The sequence below is a fragment of the Vipera ursinii genome (genome assembly GCF_947247035.1).
Source record: "Vipera ursinii genome assembly, chromosome: 4".
Lineage (NCBI taxonomy): Eukaryota > Metazoa > Chordata > Lepidosauria > Squamata > Viperidae > Vipera > Vipera ursinii.
In genome coordinates this window covers 74,018,884-74,042,126 of record NC_139514.1, presented here as the reverse complement: position 1 = coordinate 74,042,126, position 23,243 = coordinate 74,018,884, and positions in this window count along the sequence as shown.

Below are 23,243 nucleotides of genomic sequence, written 5' to 3'. Positions count from 1 at the left end.
TCCCTGATGCTGGCGACCTTGTACTCGGGGGTGCTGCCTCCATCACGAGGTCCTGATGGGGGAGGTTCCGCTTGGCGGAGTGGACAAGCCGGTTGTTCGGGGACCAACAGGGACCGATGGAAGACTGGGTGCACGCGCAGGGAACGTGGCAGAGTTAAACGATAGGCGACCGGGTTGATGACAGCCTCGACTGGGAACGGTCCAAGGTAACGGTGGTCCAGCTTCCTCGCCGGCCGTGTGGATGGTAGGTTCCTGGTGGACAGCCAGACCCGATCCCCCACCGATAGTGGAGGCGTATCCCGTCTCGACCGATCGGCAAACCTCTTGTAGTCGGCCTTGGCTTTCTCCAGCTGCTGTCGCACCAACCGATGGATCGCCTGTAACTCCGCCATGAAGTTGTTCGCTGCCGGCTCCGGTGAGTCCACGGGAGAAAGGGGGAAAAACCGAGGGTGATAACCCACATTGGCCAAGAACGGTGTCATCTGCGTGGAGGTGTGCTGCGAGTTGTTAAAAGCAAACTCGGCTATGGCCAGATAGTCCACCCAATTGTCCTGCTGCAGGTTGACGTAGCAGCGCAGATACTGCTCCAGGATACCGATGACCTTCTTGGTACCCCCGTCAGTTTGAGGATGATGCGCGGACGAGAGGCAAACCTTAATGTCCAACGCACGCATCAACTCCTGCCAGAAGCGGGCTGTAAACTGGGCCCCCCTATCGGAGACGACTCTATCGGGGAGGCCGTGGAGCCGAAACACCTGTTGGATGAACATGCGACTAGTGGCGCGAGCTGACGGTAAGCCGCGACAGGGGATGAAGTGCGCCATCTTGGTCAGCATGTCCACCACCACAAACACTGTCGTGAAGCCGGAGGATGGGGGTAAATCCATCAGGAAGTCCATGGACACAGCCCCCCAGGGTCTCTTGGGTGTTGGCAAAGGCTGCAGTAAACCAGGCGGGGCCCCTGTCGCTGACTTGGCCTGCCTGCATGGGATGCAGGAGGTGACATAAGACTGGACGTCGTGTCGGACTCAGGGCCACCAGAAGGTACGGGAGACCAGGTTCAAAGTCTTAAACAGGCCAAAATGCCCCGTTGCCGGGTTATCATGACACTGGCTGAGGACGAGTCCCCTGAGTGGCCCTCCCGGAACATAGAGCCGGTCACGATAATACAAGAGTCCATCCGTGACCGTCCAAGGTGAGTCTGGCCCCACCTCCTCCTTCCGCTGAGCCACCCATGCCTCCTGCTGCTGCGCCTCCCGGATCCGAGCCCGTATATCAACCGGCTCCCGCACCGCAGCAAAAGACTCGACGGGGATCACTGTCCTGGGCAGAAGCTTGTCTTCCACTCGGGTATATTCGGGCTTCCTGGACAGAGCATCCGCTCTCTGATTGTGCCCGCTTGGTATGTACCGAACCCGGAAGTCAAACCTTGCAAAGAAAAGGGACCACCGGATCTGGCGTTGGTTCAAATTCCGAGCGGTCTGCAGGCTTTCCAGATTCTTGTGGTCCGTCCGGACCTCGATTTGATGCCGCGCCCCCTCCAGATGATGTCTCCAAGCCTCGAACGCCGCCTTGATGGCCAGCAGCTCCTTCTCCCAGATGGTATAGTTGCGCTCCGAGGGGTTCAATTTCCGAGAGTGATACGCGCAAGGGAAAAGGGTACCGCTGGGCATCGTTGCCTGGAGTAACATGGCCCCAATGGCAATGTCGGAGGCGTCTGCCTCCACAACAAACGGCCGTTGCGGGTCAGGATGCTTCAAGATGGGCTCCTTCATGAAGGCGTCCTTCAAAGCCTGGAACGCCTGTTGTTCTGGTGCGTTCCACTGGAACCGAGTCTTCTTCTGCAGGAGCCGGGTGAGGGGGGCTGTCAAGGCGGCAAAGCCAGGGATGAATGTTCGATAGTAGTTGGCAAATCCAAGAAGTCGCTGAACATCCTTCACGCGACGCGGGGGTTGCCAACTCTGCAACGACTCAACTTTACTCGGCTCCATGGCAATGCCCTCAGGAGAAATGCGGTGACCCAGGAAATCGATGGTCACCTGGTATAACTGGCACTTCTCTAACTTGGCAAACAGCCGATGTTCCCGGAGGCGCTGCAGGACCTGACGGAGATGCTGATGATGCACTTCACGCGACGGGGAGTAAATCAGGATGTCGTCCAGGTAGATCACGACAAACTGGTCCAACAGATCCCGAAAGATGTCGTTCATAAAATGCTGAAACACAGCGGGGGCGTTGGTCAGGCCAAATGGCATCACCGTGTACTCAAAATGTCCATAGCGAGTACCAAACGCCGTCTTCCACTCATCACCCGGCCGAACTCTGACGAGGTTGTAAGCTCCACGCAGGTCCAGTTTCGTGAAGATCTTAGCCTCCCGGAGTCGGTCCAAGAGCTCGGGGATGAGGGGCAGCGGGTAACGGTTGCGCACCGTGATGGCGTTGAGTTTCCGGTAGTCACAGCAAAGTCGTAACTCGCCCGACTTCTTTTTGACGAAGAGCACGGGTGCAGACACTGGCGAGGATGAGGGCCGGATGAAACCGCGAGCCAAATTCTTTTCCAGGAAGTCCCGCAATGCAGCCAACTCGGGCTCCGACATGGAGTACAAACGCCCCACTGGGAGAGGCGCATCAGGGACTAAATCAATGGAGCAGTCATAGGGCCTGTGCGGGGGTAACTGATCCGCCTCTGACTCGCTGAACACATCAGCAAAGTCAGACAGTTCGGGAGGCAAGGAAACCCCTGGGGAACCCTCCACCTGGCCGGCACAGATATGGCGGGAGTGGTCCACGCACTGCAAGCTTGGGAAGGTGACCAAGTTCTGAGACCAATAGATCTGTGGATCATGCGCCCAGAGCCACGCCAGTCCCAAGACCACGGGGAAGTGCAGATCCGAAGTGATGTAGAACTGGATGGCCTCCACATGGGAACTGATGGCCATACACACTGGTTGCGTGGCGGCCGTAATAGGCCCGGACAGGAGCACTCGACCATCGATAGTCTCCACTAGCATGGGCAGATCCACCGGACACTGGGGAACAGCCCATTTGGCCACAAAGGCCGAGTCCATAAAGTTTGTGGTAGCCCCAGAGTCAATTAAGGCATGGACTGGAATCCCCTCTGGCTTGCCAGGAAGGATCAGACGTGCCTCCAAAATCAAATGCCGTGGAGGTACACAGGCACCAACGGAACGGCGTCGCTCGGTGTGGTTGTTGTGGGTCGCCCGATCTATCACACCGTCTAGATCGGGCTCGGGCCGTTTCCCGACAGCAAAGTAGGGGACTTTCTCGGGGCAGGCTTGGTCACTGATGCCCGCTGACGCTTCTTTGGGCAAGAAGCAGCCAAATGTCCAGGGTCCCCACAGTAAAAACACAACCCCCCCGATCGTCGTCTGTCCATTTCCGTCACCGATAGACGGGACCTGGCGGCACCCAGCTCCATTGGCTCCTCCCTTTGGACTGGGGGCTCACGCACAACAGGGGCGGCAGGGGTCTGTGGGGTGGCACGGCGACTCTTTCGCTGCTGCAGCCGGGCATCAATCCGCAGGTAAAGATGGATCAGCCCATTCAGGTCTGAGGGAATGTCCACGCGGGCCAGTTCATCCAACATCTCCTCCGACAATCCATCCTGGAAGGCATCCACGAGCGCAGCCTCATTCCAGGCGGAATCCTGGCTAAGCAGCCGGAAATCGCTGATATAAGCCTGTAGGGGGCGCTGACCCTGTCTCAGAGCTTTCAGGCGTCGGGTGGCAGTCTGTATCTTAATTGGGTCCTCGTACATTAGGCGCATATGGTCACAAAACCCCACAAAGTTATCCAACAAAGGGCTAGGTTGTGCCAGCAAAGGCGTGCCCCAACGAGCTGCATCCCCCGAAAGAAGGCTTAACACGAATCCCACCTTATCCCGGTCAGTGGGGAAATCAGCTGCTCTCACGCTGATAAAAAGCTGGCATTGTCCCAGGAAGGCAGGAAACAATTCTGGATTGCCAGCAAATTTATCCGGCATTGCTATCTGACATTTCCTCCTGGGTGGGGGTGCAGCATGTACCTGAGCTTGCAGTTGAGCCACCTGAGCTGCCAGCAAAGTGAGTTGCTGAGTGAGCTGAGCATTCTCGGCACGTAGCTGCTCCATCGTAGTAGTAAGGGGTGGGAGGCTGAAAGCAAACTGTTCTGAACCAGCCTGCTACCGGCCTTGCAGAAAGGCAAACCCCTGTATAAACAGTAGAGACTGGAGAGCGTCTGAGGCTGGAAAGCGTCTGCCAAGATTTATTACACAAACAACAGAACAAGAAACAAAACACTGGAACTTGAATCCTCAAACGGAACGGTTGCTTTCAGCAACCAGCCCTTCCCCAAACACTCCTTTTATTTAGAGTTCAGGGCGTGGCCTCCCTGTGCCTCCTTCCGAGGAGTCCCACAGCCTTTCTCTGCTTGTTCCTGCTTGACTGCCTCCTGCGTCGGGCGTCCTTGAACAGGGCCAGCTGTGGGTCATCATCATCCGCACTCTCGGGCTCGCGCAGCTGAGAAGAGGGCCCTGGCTGGGGGCTCTGCGAAGCCTCCAAGCCATCATCAGCAAACTCGTCTTCAACACCCTCCTCCTCCCCCTCATCTGAGTCATCCGAGACATCCGAGCCGGCTGCCGGACCCACAGGCTGGCCCTGAATCACAACAAACCCTGACTGCTCTTTAGAAGGCCAGATCCTGAAGATAAAACTCAAATACTTTGGCCACCTAATGAGAAGGAAGGACTCACTGGAGAAGAGCCTAATGCTGGGAAAGATCGAGGGCAATAGAAGAAGGGGACGACAGAGAATGAGGTGGCTGGATGGAGTCACTGAAGCAGTAGGTCTGAGCTTAAATGGACTCCAGAAGATGGTAGAGGACAGAAAGGCCTGGAGGAACATTGTCCATAGGGTCGCGATGGGTCGACACGACTTCGCAGCTAACAACAACAATTTTCTCATGACTTCATGTATACATCCATACAGTTTCAGAAATTTATGCCATTGCCTTCTTCGAAGACATGCTTTTACTTCCCCTCTAGTTTTTAGTCCTGATAGTTTCTGGTAATTTTCCATTCAAATATTAACATGTTTGTTAAGTGAATCTGCTTTCCCCATTGATTTTGCTTGTCAGAAGATCACGAAAGGTGATCACATGACCCAGGGACACTGCAACTATCATTAATATGAACCAGTTGCTAAGCATCTGAATTTTGATCATGTGACCATGAGGATGCTGCAACAGTCATAAATGTGAAAAATGGTCATAAGTCCCTTTTTTCAATTGGGTCCTTGCATCACATTCCTATTGAACTTAGGGGAGAGAAAATCTTTACAGCGAGCCTCAGTGCTGCCCCCCCTCCCCAAATATTCAATAGAAAAGATAGAATGATGGAACAGCTTACTCAATGAAGGAAAGATGCCAGGACAACGGCAACACATTATGAAACTGATTAACAGAATTTAGGAGAGCTTTGGGAAGTGATAATAATGGCTGTGTTATATCTATTGAGCTGGGACAGTCAATGATCAGATTCAATGGCATTGGATGCAACAGATGAAGACAAATTCTCTCTGTATAATATGTCTGTAATTGTGATAATACAGTTCCATTGTCTATAAGATGTAATGCACCTTCCTTGCTGGTTCAGTCATATATTATTGCTTTTAATGGTTGGTTGCTACTTATATTCCTATTTTATAATCTTATTGTAAATCACAAGAGTCAGGGTATGTGAGATGAAAGGCTAAATAAATAATAAAATTAGACATATATTAATAATAATGGTATTGCTGTTAGCTCCCAATGTCAGAACCCTCCAATGTATTTCTTTCCTGTGCTTTTCATTTTTGGGTTCTGCCATTCTGTAAGGGAGCAAGGAGGCTTGTGTTTACAATGAGGGGGGTGACCTATGTGCCTACTGCAATGTATTTCCTCTCCTTTGTTCTATCATCTTTGAAGTATCTAACTTGGGGTGTGAAAGGAATGTGCCTCTGGCCATCTGCCTTGTTCAGTGCAAGTAGGACTACCTTGGGTAGTGGGGAAATTATACATCCCTATGATTCATAGACTAAAATTCATGTAGCTCTGCCACAATTTGAAACTAGCCAGATATTTTGGGTTCATGAAAAACCTACACCTCACAAAGAGGCAGTTTTTGTGGCCATCTCTAAAAAAAAAGACAGTTGCCCCATCTGTGCAGCAGCTAAATGGAGACAGGGGAAGACACCTGGCCTCCTGCAGCCAGTTGCAAAACCTTCAGCACCCTGGACTTTGTCATAGAGCTACCAGAAAGCACAGGAAACACTGTCATTTGGGTAGTAATGGATTTATTCTTCAAGCAAGTCCATTTCATCCCTTGCCAGAAAATTCCAACTGCAAAAACCTTGGCTAAAATGTTTATGCAACATATGTATCAGCTACATGGGGACCCACAATGTATAACCTCAGATAAAGGGGTCTAATTCACCTCCAAGTTCTGGAGAGCCTTTTTTAACCTATTAGCCTGTCATCTAGTCATCATCCTCAAATGAATGGGGGGGGCAGAACAAATGAATACAGTACTGAAACAATACTTGAGATGCTTTATCAACTACCAACAGGACAATTGGACTGATCTGCTATCATTCACTGAAGTAGCCTACAATAATGCAGTGCATTCCAGTATTGGTTACACACCTTTCCAAGTCACAGAGTTTCAACCTGATACCTGAGTTACCTACCAATGATCCTACCATACATTTTCTTAAGTAATGGATTAGACAATTGCAAAATATGTGGCCAGTCATCAGAAAAACCTTAGATGAAGCTAAAGAAGTCTATAAAGCCCAGGGAAATAAAAAAGCCCAAGCCTTTTAGGGTGGGAGACAGGATAGACCTCTCCACTAGGTTCCTGCAGTCCTTGCAGCCTTCAAAAAAGTTAGGGCCCAAATTCATGGGACCTTTCCCTATTAAACACATTATCAACCCCGTCACAATAGAACTTGAACTTCTCCAAACATTAAGATAGATCCATCCAGTATTCCACTGTAGCTTGTGAAGCCCAAGACCACTTTGCCTTTAAGGCCAGCAGTGCCTTAATTTTGGTGGAAGGGGAACAACATTTTGAAATCAGGGAAATCTTGGATTCCAGGAAACATCATGGGACCACCCAATACTTAGTAGCATGGAAAGATCTCCTGGCATCTCAGAATGAGTGGGGCTTTAGACTGCTCAAATATTTTCATGCTCGTTACCCTGATAAGCCTGATTAACTGCTATGTTTCATTTTCTCTCTATGTTATTGTTTTATCTTCTCCAGGTGGACCTCTCTTTTTTTAGGGGGGGAAGGCATGTCATGACCCTCAATGTATTTCTTTCCTGTGTCTTTCATTTTCGGGTTATGCCATTCTATAAGGGAGGGGGAGGCTTGTGCTCAGAAGGGGGGTTGACCTATGTGCCTACTGCAATGTATTTCCTCTGCTTCATTCTATCCTCTTTAAAGTATCTAACTTGGGGTGTGAAAGGCATGTGCCTCCAGCCATCTGCCTTATCTCCAGTCAGATGGGAAGAAGCAGCAGAGAAAACTGACAGCCTTGAGAATGGTGCCTTATTGCTGGTTTCCCACAACTTAACACCTATGGATTGGCTCAATTCAAACTGACTGGTTGGACATTTGGGGTGGGGTTTGAAAGAGTTCTTTTAATGTAACATTAGTAGTTATAGTGTATACCTTTTTTATTGAAAATTATCAGCACTTTTGATCAGTGATGTCATCGAAGTAAACAAACCCACGTGGTGTTGATTACATCAGCAGATCATGGCCCTATACGGAAGTAACTGCCCTATTTTCAGATAAGGCGAGCGGAAGTGACGTGTAGGCCTAAGCCCATCAGGATAAGCAAGAGTAACCCTAGCAACCCTATTTTCAGATAAGGCGTCTTGGGACTTCCGGTTGGTCGCCATTTCTTTCGGACGGGAGAGTTCCTTGCTCTGGAAATCTCCTGCGCGTTGGAGGAGGGGGACACCGCAACAGCACTGTGGGCACTCCCAAAAACCTCAGATCGAGTGTTCTGAGGACGTGTGATTCGGCTGGCACCCTGGATGTCTCCCCTGCTCCTAGGTAGACCCTAGTAAGGGCTGCTGAAAGCGAGCGGGGTGGGAAACGTGGTGCTGTGAATCTTCTTTGCTACCTTCAGCGTGTGAAGCTGCAAGTTCCGAAGGACGTGGAGCGACCAATTTCTCTGTTAGAAATTAAGATAATTTGGACAGTTGAATACCGTGAGTAGAAGGATCTTAAAACAAAATTTGGACTTGATTTGGATTGCGGAAGGGAAGCTAAAAATGGAGGTCGGTCCCTCTCTGCTGCGGTAAAACTGAAAGCAATTGCCTGATAAACTGCAGCTGTAAAAAGACTCTTGAGCTTTTCAAACCTCCAAGTTTCTGTTTAAAAAAAAAACTCTCCTGAAGCAGGGAGAGGGGGAGAGAGACTCTTTAGACATAAAATCCCTGTGAAAGTTGTGAAAATAAATAAAAGTCAAGCCAACTCTCTCCCTGGGAGGGAGACCTGGTCAGGCAGCAGACTCCATTGTGATGCAATAAGGAGATTGGAAGTCTTTGATCCTCGTTTCCTATTGGAACTTTTGATGTTACTGTGACGGTCTGAAATGTTGCAATCGAACCTTTAAGGATCAGACTTGCTACATGCTGACTTTCTCATCGGCTTTGTAACATAACTTACTTCTTAAAAAAAACTGCCTGTTTGAGCGGAACTGGTGCTCTGGCTGTTGCAACTGGTTGACTGCAGCGAGAAAATAGAGACCTAGACATCTTAAACTGTTGAGCCTTTAGTTTGTTATGGCTGCGGAGGCTTCAACCGCACCAAAAACAAGAAGGAAACTCTCTGCCTCTCCAACCTTTGAAGAGGAAGTGCTTAAAATGTTACATGCATTAAAGGAGGGGCAGGACAGATTGCAAGAGACACAGGATAAACATACAGAGGAATTTAAAGAGATTGGCTTCCTGAATAAGGAAATTCAACAGGTTAAGACAGAAGTTTCAGAAGTGGATACAAGAGTTACTCAATTGGAAATAGGACTTGTCCAGGATCTGGAAAGACAACAGTACCAAGCCCAGGTAGCAATTGCTTTCCTGCAGATGAAGGAGAGGGAAATGAACTTAAGAATTTGAGGGTTTCCCAAAATAGAACAAGATAACTTAAAGGCAACAATAATCCAGGAATTTGATTTGATTTGATCTGACAAAAGAAGAATTGGAAACAATAATAGTGAAGGCCTATAGATTTGGAGCGAAACCAAAGAAGAGAGATTCAAAATTTATAAGTGATTGTATGGTGGTTTTTCAAACTAAAGAACAAAGAGATGAAATTTTGGGACTTCACTATCAAAAGAATTTGAAAGTCCAAGAGCAACAGGTGGTCCTTTTTAAGGATATCCCAAAAATTTTCTTGGATTTAAGAAGCAATTACACAGATTTGGTTAGTGCCTTAAGAAAGAAAAGGATCTATTTCCGTTGGGAATTCCCCGAAGGATTATATTTTAAATATCAACAGAAGAAGATTCGAATTCGAACATTGGGAGAGAAGGAAAGATTTCTGGAAAAGAACGTAAAAATGTCGAATTGGAAGCAGGAGCAAGACCTGGTCCATAACTGGAATTACCACCTCTTTTTGACATAGGGCTGCTAGGAGCCGGGGCAGGAGCTAAGCCAAGAGCAGTACAGTAAAATAATATGGCACTAAGAATCTTATCATGGAATGTGAATGGTTTAAATTCGAAACCTAAAAGAAATCGAATCCTTCACGTGTTGCAAAAACAGAATTTGGATGTGATATGCCTACAAGAAACACATGTGATGAGAACTCATAGAAAAATCTTGCAAAATAAAAGATTAGGTCAAGAATTTATTTCGGCAGACAAAGTTAAGAAACAAGGAATAGTGATTTATGTTAAAGAGAAATTTGAAGCAAAATTATTGTTTAAAGATGAGGAGGGAAGATGTCTTGCAGTTGAAATAACAGCACAAGGCGATAAGTTGTTGATGCTTGGAATTTACACACCAAATGAAGGTAAGGCTGAATTTTACAAGAAGATACACGATGTACTTTTGGATTATATGGATTATAAGATAATCTTGATGGGAGACTTGAATGGAGTAGTCTCCACATTGATGGATAGATCACAAAGACTGAAGATTTCTAATGATGGAAGACTACCAAAGACTTTCTTTGAAATGATGGATAATTTTGATATGATTGATACTTGGAGATTGAAAAACCCATTGGAGAAAGACTTCACGTTTTTCTCTGACACAAATAAATCGTGTTCCCGCCTCGATTATATATGGACAACAAGAGATTTGGCCATGAGAATAAACAAATCAGAGATTTGCCCAAAGACTTGTTCTGACCATAACGCTGTGCTGCTGGAATTAAAATGGTTTCTACAGGGTTCGTTTAGATGGAGAATGAATGATGCCTTGCTGAGAAGTGAACAGATAGTTGAGAAGGCCCAAAAAACCATAAGAGACTATTTTGAGATAAATTTGAATACAGAGGTAGAAAAAAGGGTCATTTGGGATGCAAGTAAGGCGGTCATGAGAGGTTTTTTGATTCAACAGAATGTAATAACGAAGAAGGCCCAAAATGAAAAGAAAGATATCATTTTGAACTAATTGAAAGAGAAAGAGAAAAAATTGAGGAGTAATCCAAAGAATCAACAGGTTCAAAAAGAAATAAAAGCCCTTCAATCACAATTCTCTCAGATAATTAATCAAGAAATTGAATGGAAAATAAAAATGATGAAGCAAAGGTCTTTTGAATCGGCAAATAAATGTGGTAAGTTACTAGCTTGGCAGTTGAAAAAGAGACAGAAACAAAGTACAATAACTATGATAACACAAGAGGAAAAGATTATTGAGAACCCTGTAGAAATTAGGAAATGTTTTCAGAAATATTATAAGCAGCTATACAAGAAAGAAAAAGAGGACTTAATTAAAACAGAACAGTTATTAGACAAATATGGATGGCAGAAAATTCCTGAAGAGAAAAGGACCCTACTCAATTACCGGATTACAAGACAAGAATTGGAGGCAGCAATTAATCAAATGCAAATTGGCAAGGCACCAGGACCTGATGGACTGACAGCAAAATATTATAAGACACTGAAAGACTGGCTGATTCAGCCACTGATGGAAGTATGTAATGAAATACTAGAGGGGGTTAAGGCACCTGAGACCTGGAGAGAAGCATTTATTACATTGATACCTAAATCAGATACAGAAAGAGCTCAAGTAAAGAATTACCGCCCAATCTCTTTGTTAAATGTGGATTACAAAATTTTTGCTAATATCTTGGCTACAAGACTGAAGAAGGTCCTTCAAGATCTTATTCATCATGATCAAGCAGGTTTTTTACCTGGTAGACATATGAAGGACAATATTAGGAACATAGTTGATATTTTGGAAAGGTTAGAGGCCAAAAAGAACTCTGTTCTTAATGTTTATTGATGTGGAGAAGGCCTTTGACAATATTTCTTGGAGTTTTATGAAAAAGAATTTTGAAAATATGGAGGTTGGGCAGAGTTTTATGAATGGTTTAAATGCAATCTATTCTGAGCAAAAAGCAAAAATTATAGTTAATAATGTGGTGTCAGAGGAAATTAGAATTGAAAAGGGTACCAGGCAAGGGTGCCCACTCTCCCCTCTGTTATTTATTATGGTTCTGGAAGTTTTGCTGAATATGATAAGGAAAGAGGAAGGTGTGAAAGGGATTGTAGTGGGTTCGAAACAATATAAGCTAAAAGCCTTTGCTGATGATTTGGTCTTAACATTACAAGATCCAGAGACCAGTGCAATTAAAGCACTGGAAATAATACAAGAGTTCGGACATGTTGCAGGTTTTAAATTGAATAAGAATAAAACCAAAGTTTTAGGGGAAAATCTGTCATTTGAGGAAAAAAGTAAGTTACAGGAAGCCACTGGTTTGATGTTTGTAAAAAAGGTGAAGTATCTGGGTGTAAATATGACAGCAAAAAAATTGAATTTGTATAAAGATAATTATGATAAAATGTGGAATGAAATTAAGAGAGATTTAGATATTTGGACAAATTTGAAATTGTCTTTGATGGGCCGAATCTCAGTTGTTAAGATGAATGTATTGCCAAAAATGTTGTTTCTATTTCAAGTACTTCCAATTATTGAAAAGTTGAATTGTTTTAAAGAATGGCAAAAGGTATTATCAAAATTCATCTGGCAGGGGAAAAAACCTAGAATTAAGTTCAAGCTATTAACAGATTCAAAAGATAGAGAGGTTTTTTTCCCTGCCAGATTTGAAACTTTATTTTGAAGCTGCTGCTTTTTGCTGGTTGAGAGATTGGTTTGTGTTAGAGAATACAGATGTATTAGACTTGGAAGGTTTTGATAATGTATTTGGATGGCATGCATATTTATGGTACGATAAGACAAAGGTCCACAAAGGCTTTAAAAATCATATAATTAGAAAGTCATTGATTAATGTGTGGATGAGATATAAAGACCTGTTAGAAAGTAAAACACCCAGGTGGATTTCACCACTAGAGGCTAAGACCCAGAAAAGGTCAAATATGGAAACCAAGTGGCTGAAATATAAGGATATATTGATACAAGAAGGAGACCAATTTAAGATAAAAACATATGAGCATCTGAAAGATAAGGTTGATGATTGGTTTCAATATTACCAAATGAATGAAGTGTATAAAATGGATAAAAAAGAGGTTTTCAAATAGAGAAATCCAAATTGGAAACGCTACTGTTAGATACAAAATTAAAGAACCTTTCCAAGATGTATAATTTATTGCTGGAGTGGCACACAGAAGATGAACAAGTGAAATCAGTGATGATTGATTGGGCTAATGATGTGGGGCATAACATTATGATGGAGGACTGGGAGAGGATGTGGAAAAAGGGTATTAAGTTCACAGCATGTAATGTTTTGAAAGAAAATATGATGAAGATAATGTATAGGTGGTATTTAACACTGGTTAAGCTTGCAAAAATTTATCATACATATGATAACAAATGCTGGAAATGTAAAGCTGTAGAAGGAACCTTTTACCACATGTGGTGGACTTGCCCCATAGTAAAAGACTTCTGGGAAAAGATTTATAATGAATTAAAGAAAGTTTTGAAAAATACATTTATTAAGAAACCAGAAGCCTTCTTATTGGGTATAGTCAGAAAAGAAATTCCCAAAAAAGATGTTACTTTCTTTCTGTATGCCACAACAGCGGAGAGAATTTTGATAGCCAAGAATTGGAAGACACAAGAAATACCAACGGTGGTAGACTGGCAGATGAAAATGATGGACTATATGGAACTTGCTGAACTGACAGGGAGAATCCGTGACCAAGGAGAAGAGTCGGTGGAAGAAGACTGGAAGAAATTCAAGGACTATTTGAAGAAATATCGTTATATCAACTAGTTTGAAATGGACTTGGAAGTGTTTATAAGTTGTAGTTTTAGAGTTTAATGTTTAATATTAAGGACAATATGAAATGATGATTGTTAAATGATAAGAAATTAAATATAGATAGATATTAAATGCAATTTAAAATTATGAAATAGAAATTGCTAATAATGATTAATGAAGAAACGCAGATAGGGGGGACTCGAGGAAGTCACCCAAAAATGATTAGAAAGATTAGGAATAACGGAAGCTAAGTATTTTTGTTGTATTTATATTGATTGTATTGTTTATGTTATGTCTTGTTTTTTATATGTATATATATTTTTTGTTTAAATATATGTTTATATAAAAGCAATAAAAATTTATATTAAAAAAATATTTTCAGATAAGGCGTCTTGAACCTAACCCCATCAATGTCAAGGCAGTCAAGCCTCTGGGTACATGATTAGCTTAACCCTAGACTAATTCTATGGACATTCAAAACAAACAGAATAAGCTAAATAAAGTAAATAATTAACAGAGGCCTCTGCTTTTAGGAAACAACCCCTTCTTTGGGGAGCTGGGAAACAATAATAATAAAAAGGCTTTTTATTTCTAATCATTCTAGCCTAATGATGCTTTTAATTTTTGTGGAGTTTTAAAAATCAGCGCCTCAAAAGCATGGAAAAAAGGAGGCCCTAAAACGAGGCCAGGGATTGCATTTAACCCCCTTTTTTCTAAAAGGTATTTATTTCTAGGAGGTTTTAAAATCATTTTCTCAAATGCAGGGTGGGGGGGGGGAAACATTTAAAACCCGCAGCTGGTTTTTACCTTTGTAAAAATCTAAAGTCACATATTTTGTCAATTGAGCCCTCAAATCCACATGTACATGTAACCGTATGAAGCACAGCCTTAATAAAATTTATTCTGCACCCCTACATCAAAAAGACAAGGAATATTATTTTACAGGCACGTCTGAACAGCTAGCAATTTAATTCCATCAGTCTTTTGAAGATGGCAACCTCTGGTTCCAAAGCTGGTTTTAAAACAAGTGCAAAAGCGAGCGTCACATGGGCTGACACAAGGCCCCAGCCGGAAGAATGTGACAAAATCTGTTGCAGGGGTTATGATAAATAAATTTTTATTCAGACCCGTTTTGCCTGGCTGTAGCATGGTGTGTTGTAATTTTAACGATGAGGTGCAGAGTACTTACCGTACAGCCTGTGAAATGATGAATGATGCTACATTATCTCCCTGCAATGGTAAGTAAAATATTTTTTTATTTATGTTAATGTAAATGCTGCTGGCGCTGATAGCACACTAGCAGGATGTGCTTTATATTTTGCAGACTCCAAATTAATAATGCCTAGACAGCAAACACTTCAAGATATTCCTGTGGTAATTGCAGCGGTCACAAAGCTTCTGCAGATTTTTCTGATCTAGACTATAACTGGGGTTCTGAGCTATCCCAGAGACCACGCTACCAACCCTGTGAGTTAAAGAGCTGCAATTTGTGTAAAGACTGGCATGCTTGCGACTGTGGACATGGATTGGAGGGTACAGGTGGGTCACCGTATTGTAAAATAGCCTGTTATTGGGGTTTATCTTCTGATTCTGATAGTGAAGATGAGGGCTATTTTTCTGATGGTGGAGCCATGCCATCCCTCTGAACTCTGTATAACTAATAAAAGACAGTGTTAATGTCAACACTTGACCATTTGTCAGTTTTCTTTCAGTACAATGATGCATGAAAAGTTTCTAAGCCATATTTATTATACACCGGGATGTGTAGGTAGTTATGGAGGTGTGAATAGCCTTTTTCAGGAAGCTAGAAAACATGATAAAAACCTCACCATGAAACAAGTCAAGACGCCACGTCAGGGCAAGACGCTTATACGCTTCACAAGCCTGCAAGAATTAATTTTCCTAGAAATAAAATAGTGGTGTCTGGCTTAGATCATCAATGGCAGGCTGATCTCATAGATGTCTCCAAGTTTTCTAAGGAGAACCATGGAAAAAAGTACATCTTAACAGTTATCGATGTGTTATCTAAATATGCCTGGGCCTCCCCTTTATCTGATAAAATAGGGAGGGAAGTTACAGCTGCCTTCCAGAATATCTTTGAAACAGGATGCACACCCCGAAAAATACAGACAGATGCAGGTAAAGAGTTCTTGAATATCCCGCTGAAGAAACTTTTAGCACGTTATGGCATTCATCATTTTGTCACTCATAGTAAAACTAAAGCAGCCGTTATAGAGAAGTTTAATAGAACCCTAAAAAGCAAACTCTGGAGATATTTCACAGCTAGAAATACACATCGGTATGTAGTCATTTTGGCAGATACTCTTCAGGGGTACAATAGCACTTACCATCGTAGCATTGGGAGTGCTCCTAATACCGTAAATTTGTCTAATGAAAGGGATGTGTGGATGAGGCTTTATGGGGTAGCTTTAAAAAGTAAAAGAAAGAAAAAATGTCTTAAGGTAGGGGATCACGTCAGAGTATCCAGACTGAGGGGTAAGTTTGAAAAGGGGTATCAGCAAACCTTTACAGATGAGATATTCATCATCAAAGAACTGGAGACAAGGGGGTAAAGAGTTGTGTATAGATTAAATGATTACACGGGTGACCCTGTAAAGGGGGCTTTTTACTTTGAGAAGCTCCAAAAGGTTCCTGCTGACCAACAGCGCATATACAGGATAGAGAAAATTATCCAAAAAAGAGGGCGGGGAAAACACAGAGAGTTTCTAGTCAACAGTGTCACTAATCTCCCTCAAAACCTTCAAGAAAATTTGCCGGCATAACAACAAGAAAATCCCCTTAGAGCCCCCCCGGATACATCTGGCGGACTACCAGAAAACCCCCATTCTGCTAAAAGGGAGAGCCCAAGTGTGGGTAGAGTTTAAAAAATTTCAGGGCCCCCTAGAAGTGTTAGTAACACAGGGGGAACACACCAGCCTAATAGGGCTTAACTGGTTTAAAGCCTTGGGCATCGCTATCACCGGGGTCAATGCGACACAGGCCTCAAGCCTCGAAGCCGTCTGCAATCACTTTGCAGACATCTTCGACGGCTCTCTGGGGAAATATACCGGCCCACCCATCTCCTTAAAACTGAACCCCACCATACAACCAGTCAGAATAAGGGCTAGAAGAGTTCCATTCGCCCTCAAAAAGAAAATTGAGGACGAGCTGGAACGCCTCATTAAACTAGGGGTCCTAGAACCTACCGAAGGGGGAAGCTGGGAAACCCCAATCATCACCCCGATTAAAGCTAACGGCCAGATTCGGCTCTGCGCCGACTACAAGGCCACCCTGAACCTAGCTTTAAATGCCCACGCTTACCTGGTCCCGGCAGTGAGAGACGTCCTTGCTTCCATCCGCTCCGGCGCCATCTTCGCTAAATTAGACTTGACGCAGGTGTACTTGCAACTGCCTGTAACTAAGGAAACCGCGGATGCGCAGATGATCGTCATGCACTGCGGGGCTTTCAAAGTCAATAGGCTTCAATTTGGCCTTTCAGCTGCCCTGGGAATTTTCCAAGGGATAATGGAGAAAACATTAAAGGGGATCCCCGGCGTCTGCCCCTACTTCGATGATGTCCTCATCGCCGGGGAGACAGAATCTAATCTAGCTGACAGACTGTCAGCTGTCCTAGACCGATTCAGAACAGCCGGTCTCAAATTGAAAAAAGAGAAATGCTCAATTGGGGTGCCATCCACGGAATTCCTTGGGTATAGGATTGATGCCCAAGGAATCCACCCTACCAACGAAAAACTCAAGGCTATCAAAGCGGCCCCCAGCCCCAAAAATAAGCAAGAGCTCCAGGCTTTCTTAGGCTTGCTAAATTTTTATCATGCATTTTTGCCACATAAGGCAACAATAGCAGAACCATTACATAGGCTATTAGATAAAGGGACACCATGGTCCTGGACTAAAAAACATGAAACCAGTTTCCAAAACCTAAAAGACATCATCTGTAACAGCTCCACCGTCACCCTATTCAAGGAGGACATTCCCATATGCATCGCCTGCGACGCATCCCCATACGGGATGGGTGCCGTCCAAAGCCACCTAACCGAAAATGGGACACAAAGGCCGATAGCATTTTACTCAAGGACCCTCTCCAAAGCAGAAAGGAACTATGCCCAAATTGACAGGGAGGCGTTAGCTATTGTCGCCGGAGTGAAGAAATTTCACGATTACCTCTACGGCAGACCCTTTACCATTTTTACTGACCATAAACCTCTTTTAGGCATTTTTACATGGAACAAGATAACCCCCCAAATACTGTCACCAAGAATCTTATGGTGGTCTACCTTTTTATCCGCATACTCTTACAAACTACTACACAAGCCGGGGAGGGACTTGGGCCACACCGATGGCCTCAGCAGACTCCCCGTGCAGGCATCAGACCCCGACCCGGCCCCTGCTGGGCACATATTAGCAATTTCAGAACTACCTGAGTGCCCATTGTCAGCCAAGGACATAGCCTCCAACACGGCCAGGGACAAACATCTTAGTAGGGTACTGCGTTGGGTCACTGCTGGGTGGCCTGCAAAATGCCCAGACCCAGAATTCCGCCCCTTCTTCACGAAACAGCAGGAACTAACTTCCCACTTAGGATGCCTTCTTTGGGGAAATAGAGTTGTGATTCCAGAGAAAAATAGACCCCAGACACTACGCACACTGCATGAGGGACACCCAGGGGTTGTGAAGATGAAGTCCCTAGCAAGAAGCTATGTGTGGTGGCCAGGAATCGATAACAACATCGAGGACCATGTGGGAGGGTGCTATCCTTGCCAATTAGCCAGACCAGATCCACCCCACGCCCTGTCCATAGATGGGAAACTACAAAAAAATCCATGGTCCCAGGTTCACCTAGACTTTGCCGGGCCACTTCGGGGGCAAAATTTTCTGATAGCCGTAGATAGCTTCTCCAAATGGCTCGAGGTTGTCCCGGTCAACAATACCACCACAACCGCCACCATTCAAGCTCTTAGAGGGCTTTTCACCACTCACGGCCTCCCCGACATCCTTGTCTCCGATAATGGCCCCTAATTCACCTCTCGTGAATTTCGGATATTCACCACAGGGAACTCTATTAGGCATGTCACGTCGGCTCCATTCCACCCCTCGTCTAATGGCATGGCAGAAATTATGGTGAGGTCCACTAAAGAAGCTTTAAAGAAGTTCATCAAAGGGGACTGGCACTGGCGTCTAAACCAGTTCCTCCTAGCACAACACACCACCCCCTGCACAACCATGGGCAAGTCACCGGCGGAACTTCGGTGGGGAAGGCGGCTAATAACCAGACTTGACAGACTGCACCCCGACAGAACGAACTTCGACGCAGAGCAACCTCCCCCACCTCGATCCTTAAAACAGGGACAACCCATCTGGGCGAGGAGCTACACAAGCGGACAAAAGTGGGTGCAAGGGGTCGTGCTACACCAAACCGGCCCCCTGTCATACCTGATAGACGCTGGCCCTAACGGGCAACTCCAACGACACATAGACCAATTAAGGGGACGGAGCCCCCAAAATAACTCTCAACAACCCACCCCTAGAATGGAGAACCGGATCACCCCGCAAGCAGACAACCCAGAACTACCCGACCCAGCACTACCCAACGCCGCCAACCTACAACAACCAGAACAGGGGGGAGGGGAGCCTGACGACGAAACACCCCTACGCTGCTCCAGCCGATCCAGAAAAGCCCCAGCCTACCTGCAGGAATATGATTGGACAGGAAGCAACCAACAACAGCAGGGGGAAGGAACTAATCCAGGGTAAGGGTAAGGGGTGTGTTATATGTTAACTAATGTTAAGAGTTAATAGTTGTAATGTTGTGAGGTAAGCACACTGACAGGGAAACACGCGGGAGCTTTTGACAGCTGTCAAAAGCCGCCGCCAGCGAAAGCGCATGCACAGCCAGTTGACAGCTCTCTGCTGTTAAACAAGTATTGCACCACGCATGCGCTACCGCCACGAGGACGCGGAGCTATCAAAACACACCACAGCTGATTGGCTCCGGAATCCCGGCGGGAGAAGAACAAACGCGGATTGGCCCAGCCGGCCAGCAGCTGGCTATAAAAGAGCTGAAGCCAAACACCTACTTGTCCGGTACCTCAATAAACCTGTTAGACCTAGCCAGCTGTCTCTGAGTGGTCTGTAAGCCACTTCACCTGGATATTTTGAAATTGCTAATGAGAGAAAGAGATGGCATTTTTCTTTGAGAAGCGGGTACTATAATAGTATCTGATATCTATAATAATAATAATATAAAGTTGGAAGGGACCTTGGAGGTCATCTAGTCCAACCCCCTGCTCAGGCAGGAAACCCTATACCATTTCAGGCAAATGGCTGTCCAGTCTCTTCTTAAAAACCTCCAGTGTTGGAGCATTCACCACCTCTGGAGGCAGGTTGTTCCACTGGTTAATTGTTCTGACTGTCAGGAAGTTTCTCCTTAGTTCTAGGTTGCTTCTCTCCTTGACTAGTTTCCATCCGTTGCTTCTTGTCCTGCTCTCAGGCGCTTTGGAGAATAGCTTGACTCCCTCTTCTTTGTGATAGCCCCTGAGATACTGGAACACTGCTATCATGTCACCCCTCACCCTTCTCTTCATTAAACTACACATACCCAATTCCAGCAACCGTTCCCTATATGTTTTAGCCTCCAGCCCCCTAATCATCTTTGTTGCTCTTCTCTGTACCCTTTCCAGAGTCTCGACATCTTTTTTACATCGTGGTGACCAAAACTGGATGCAGTATACCAGGTGTGGCCTTACCAAAGCATTGTAAAGTGGTATTAGTACTTCACTTGATCTTGATTCTATCCCTCTGTTAATGCAGCCTAGCACTGTGTTGGCTTTTTTGGCAGCTGCAGCACACTGCTGGCTCATATTGAAGTGATTGTCTACTAAGACTCCGAGATCCCTCTCACAGTTACTACTATTGAGCAAGGTACCACCTAAACTATACCTATGCATTTGATTTTTCCTGCCTAAATGTAGAACCTTACTTTTTTCACCATTGAATTTCATTTTGTTAGATAGTGCCCAGTGTTCGAGTCTGTCCAGATCCTTCTGTATCTTAAGCCTATCTTCTGGAGTATTGGGTATTCCTGCCAGCTTGGTGTCGTCTGCAAATTTGATGAGTTCCCCATCTATCCCCTCATCCAAATCATTAATGAAGATATTGAAGAGCACTGGGCCCAGAACAGAGCCCTGGGGCACCCCACTACACACTTCCTTCCATGTAGATGCGGTTCCATTGAGGACCACACGCTGAGTACGGCCTGTCAGCCAGCTACGAATCCATCTGGTGGTAATGCTATCTAACCCACATTTTTCTATCTTATCAAGTAGTAGGTTGTGATCTACTTTATCAAATGCCTTACTGAAGTCCAAGTAAATTATATCTACAGCATTCCTCTGGTCCACTAATTTTGTCACTTGGTCAAAGAATGTAATAAGATTTGTCTGGCATGATCTGTTTTTGACAAACCCATGTTGACTTTTAGTGATGACTTTGTTTGCATCAAGGTGTTCGCTGATTTGTTGTTTGATTATCTTTTCCAGAATCTTCCCAGGTATTGAGGTCAGGCTGATAGGTCTGTAGTTGCCTGGATCTATTTTTTCCCTTTTTTGAAGATGGGAACTACATCAGCTCTCTTCCAGTCCTCTGGTAGTTCCCCAGTGCTCCAGGATCTTTGAAAAATATAGTTCAGTGGTTCTGAGATCACGTCTGCCAGTTCCTTGAGAACCTTGGGGTGTAATCCATCTGGTCCTGGTGATTTGAACTCGTCTAGGCTGGACAGGTGCTCACTTACCATTTTCTTGCCTATCTTAACTTACGTTTCTATTCTGTTTTTTATGGCACTGGTTTTGGTAGGTTGAACTGTTTTTTCCCTTTGTGTAAAGACAGATGCAAAAAACAAATTAAATAGTTCTGCTTTCTCCCTATTGCTTGTCACCTTCTTGCCACTTTCCCCCACTAATGGACCAATCATTTCCTTAACTTTTTTCTTGTTTTTTATATGTTGAAAGAAGCTTTTTTTGTTATTTTTGACTTTGGTCGCAAGCCTTAGTTCATTTTGAGCCTTAGCTTTCCTCACTTCATCTTTGCAGGCACGGGCTATTTGCTGATATTCTGACTTAGTTATGTGCCCCTCTTTCCAATTCTTATACTTGTCCTTTTTATCTTTCAGTTTATCAGAGAGTTCTTTATGCAGCCATGCTGGTTTCTTTTGAGAGCTGTTATTTTTCTTCTTTGTTGGTATTGTACTAGACTGGGCCTTTATTATCTCACTTTTCAAAATTTCCCAAGCTTCTTGAGTTGTTTTCCCCTTTAGGATTCTCATCCATGGAATTCTTCCCATGGTCTCTCTAAGTTTATTGAAATTAGCTCTTTTAAAGTCCAAGACTCTAGTTTGGCTGTGTTCTATTGCTTGTGCCTCCATAATGTTGAATTCCAATATTGCATGATCACTTCCCCCCAAGGTTCCTGTGGCTTTGACACTTTCTATCATTTCATCTCTGTTAGTGAGAATTAAATCCCCTAGTTCCCTTCTCTACTTTTTGGGAGAGAAAGTTGTCTGCTAGGTTTGACAGGAATCTGTTTGATCTTCCACTTGGTGCAGAGTTTGTCTCCCAGTTGATATCAGGGTAATTAAAGTCCCCCATTACTATTGTGATGTGCTTCTTACATACCTTAGTTAGCTGACTAGCAAAAAGTTCATCTATTTCCTCTGCTTGGTTGCGCGGCCTATAGTATACACCTATGGCAATGTCATTTCCCCCCCCTTTTATATTGACCCAAATGCTTTCAAGTTTACAGTTTTTCTCATTGTTGTGCTCTATTTCTGTAGAGATAAAGTTATTTCTTATATAGAGAGCAACTCCTCCTCTTTTGTTTAGTCTGTTTCTCTTAAATAGTTTAAATCCCTCTAGCTGTGTGTTCCATTTGTAGGTTTCGTCCCACCATGTTTCCGTAATGGCAACAATATCATATCTGCCCTCATTTACCTGAATTTCTAGTTCATCCTGCTTACTGTTCATACTCTGTGCATTAGTGTATAGACATTTGAGTCCTTTATGACTGACGCTGTGTTTACTTGCTGCATAACTTGTGTGGTGCCTGGCTTCCCCTATTTTCTTAGATTGCCAGGGACAGTGATGTACTGTATCAATTAACTCACTATCCCCATTATTTAGTTTAAATGTTCCTCCAAAAAAGCTGTGATTTTATTGCCAAGTAACTCAGTCCCTTTCTTGGATGGATGCAGACCATCTCTTTTATACATTTTTTCATTGGACCAGCTACAGACATCATGACTAATACTGTATAACCAAAGCCTTCTCCTTTACACCACTCCTTTAGCCACATATTAAATTCTGCTATACGCTGGCCTTTTCCATTTTGCTCCTTATACACTGGTGAAACCTCTGAAAAAGTAAGCCTACAGCCTATTCTGCTAAGTTCCTGCCCCAAGCTCTGGAAATCATTCTGCACAGAGAGTACATCTTTTTGGGACAGATCATTAGTGCCAACATGTACAATAGCCTCCACATCACAGTCCTTGCTGGCATTCTTGATTATTTTGGAAATACGCTTCTTGTCCCTACTGGCAGTAGCACCTGGAAGACACCTGACCTCTTTCAAAACCTCTGTGTCCTTTCCTAAATTTACATCCCTTATAATTGAATCACCAACCAGAAGGTGGCTTCTGTTTTTGGATGCCTTTCTGTTCTTGCATGACTGGTGTGTAATACCAGTCTATAAGAAAATATGTAATACCAGTCTGTAAGAAAAATCTGTAAGA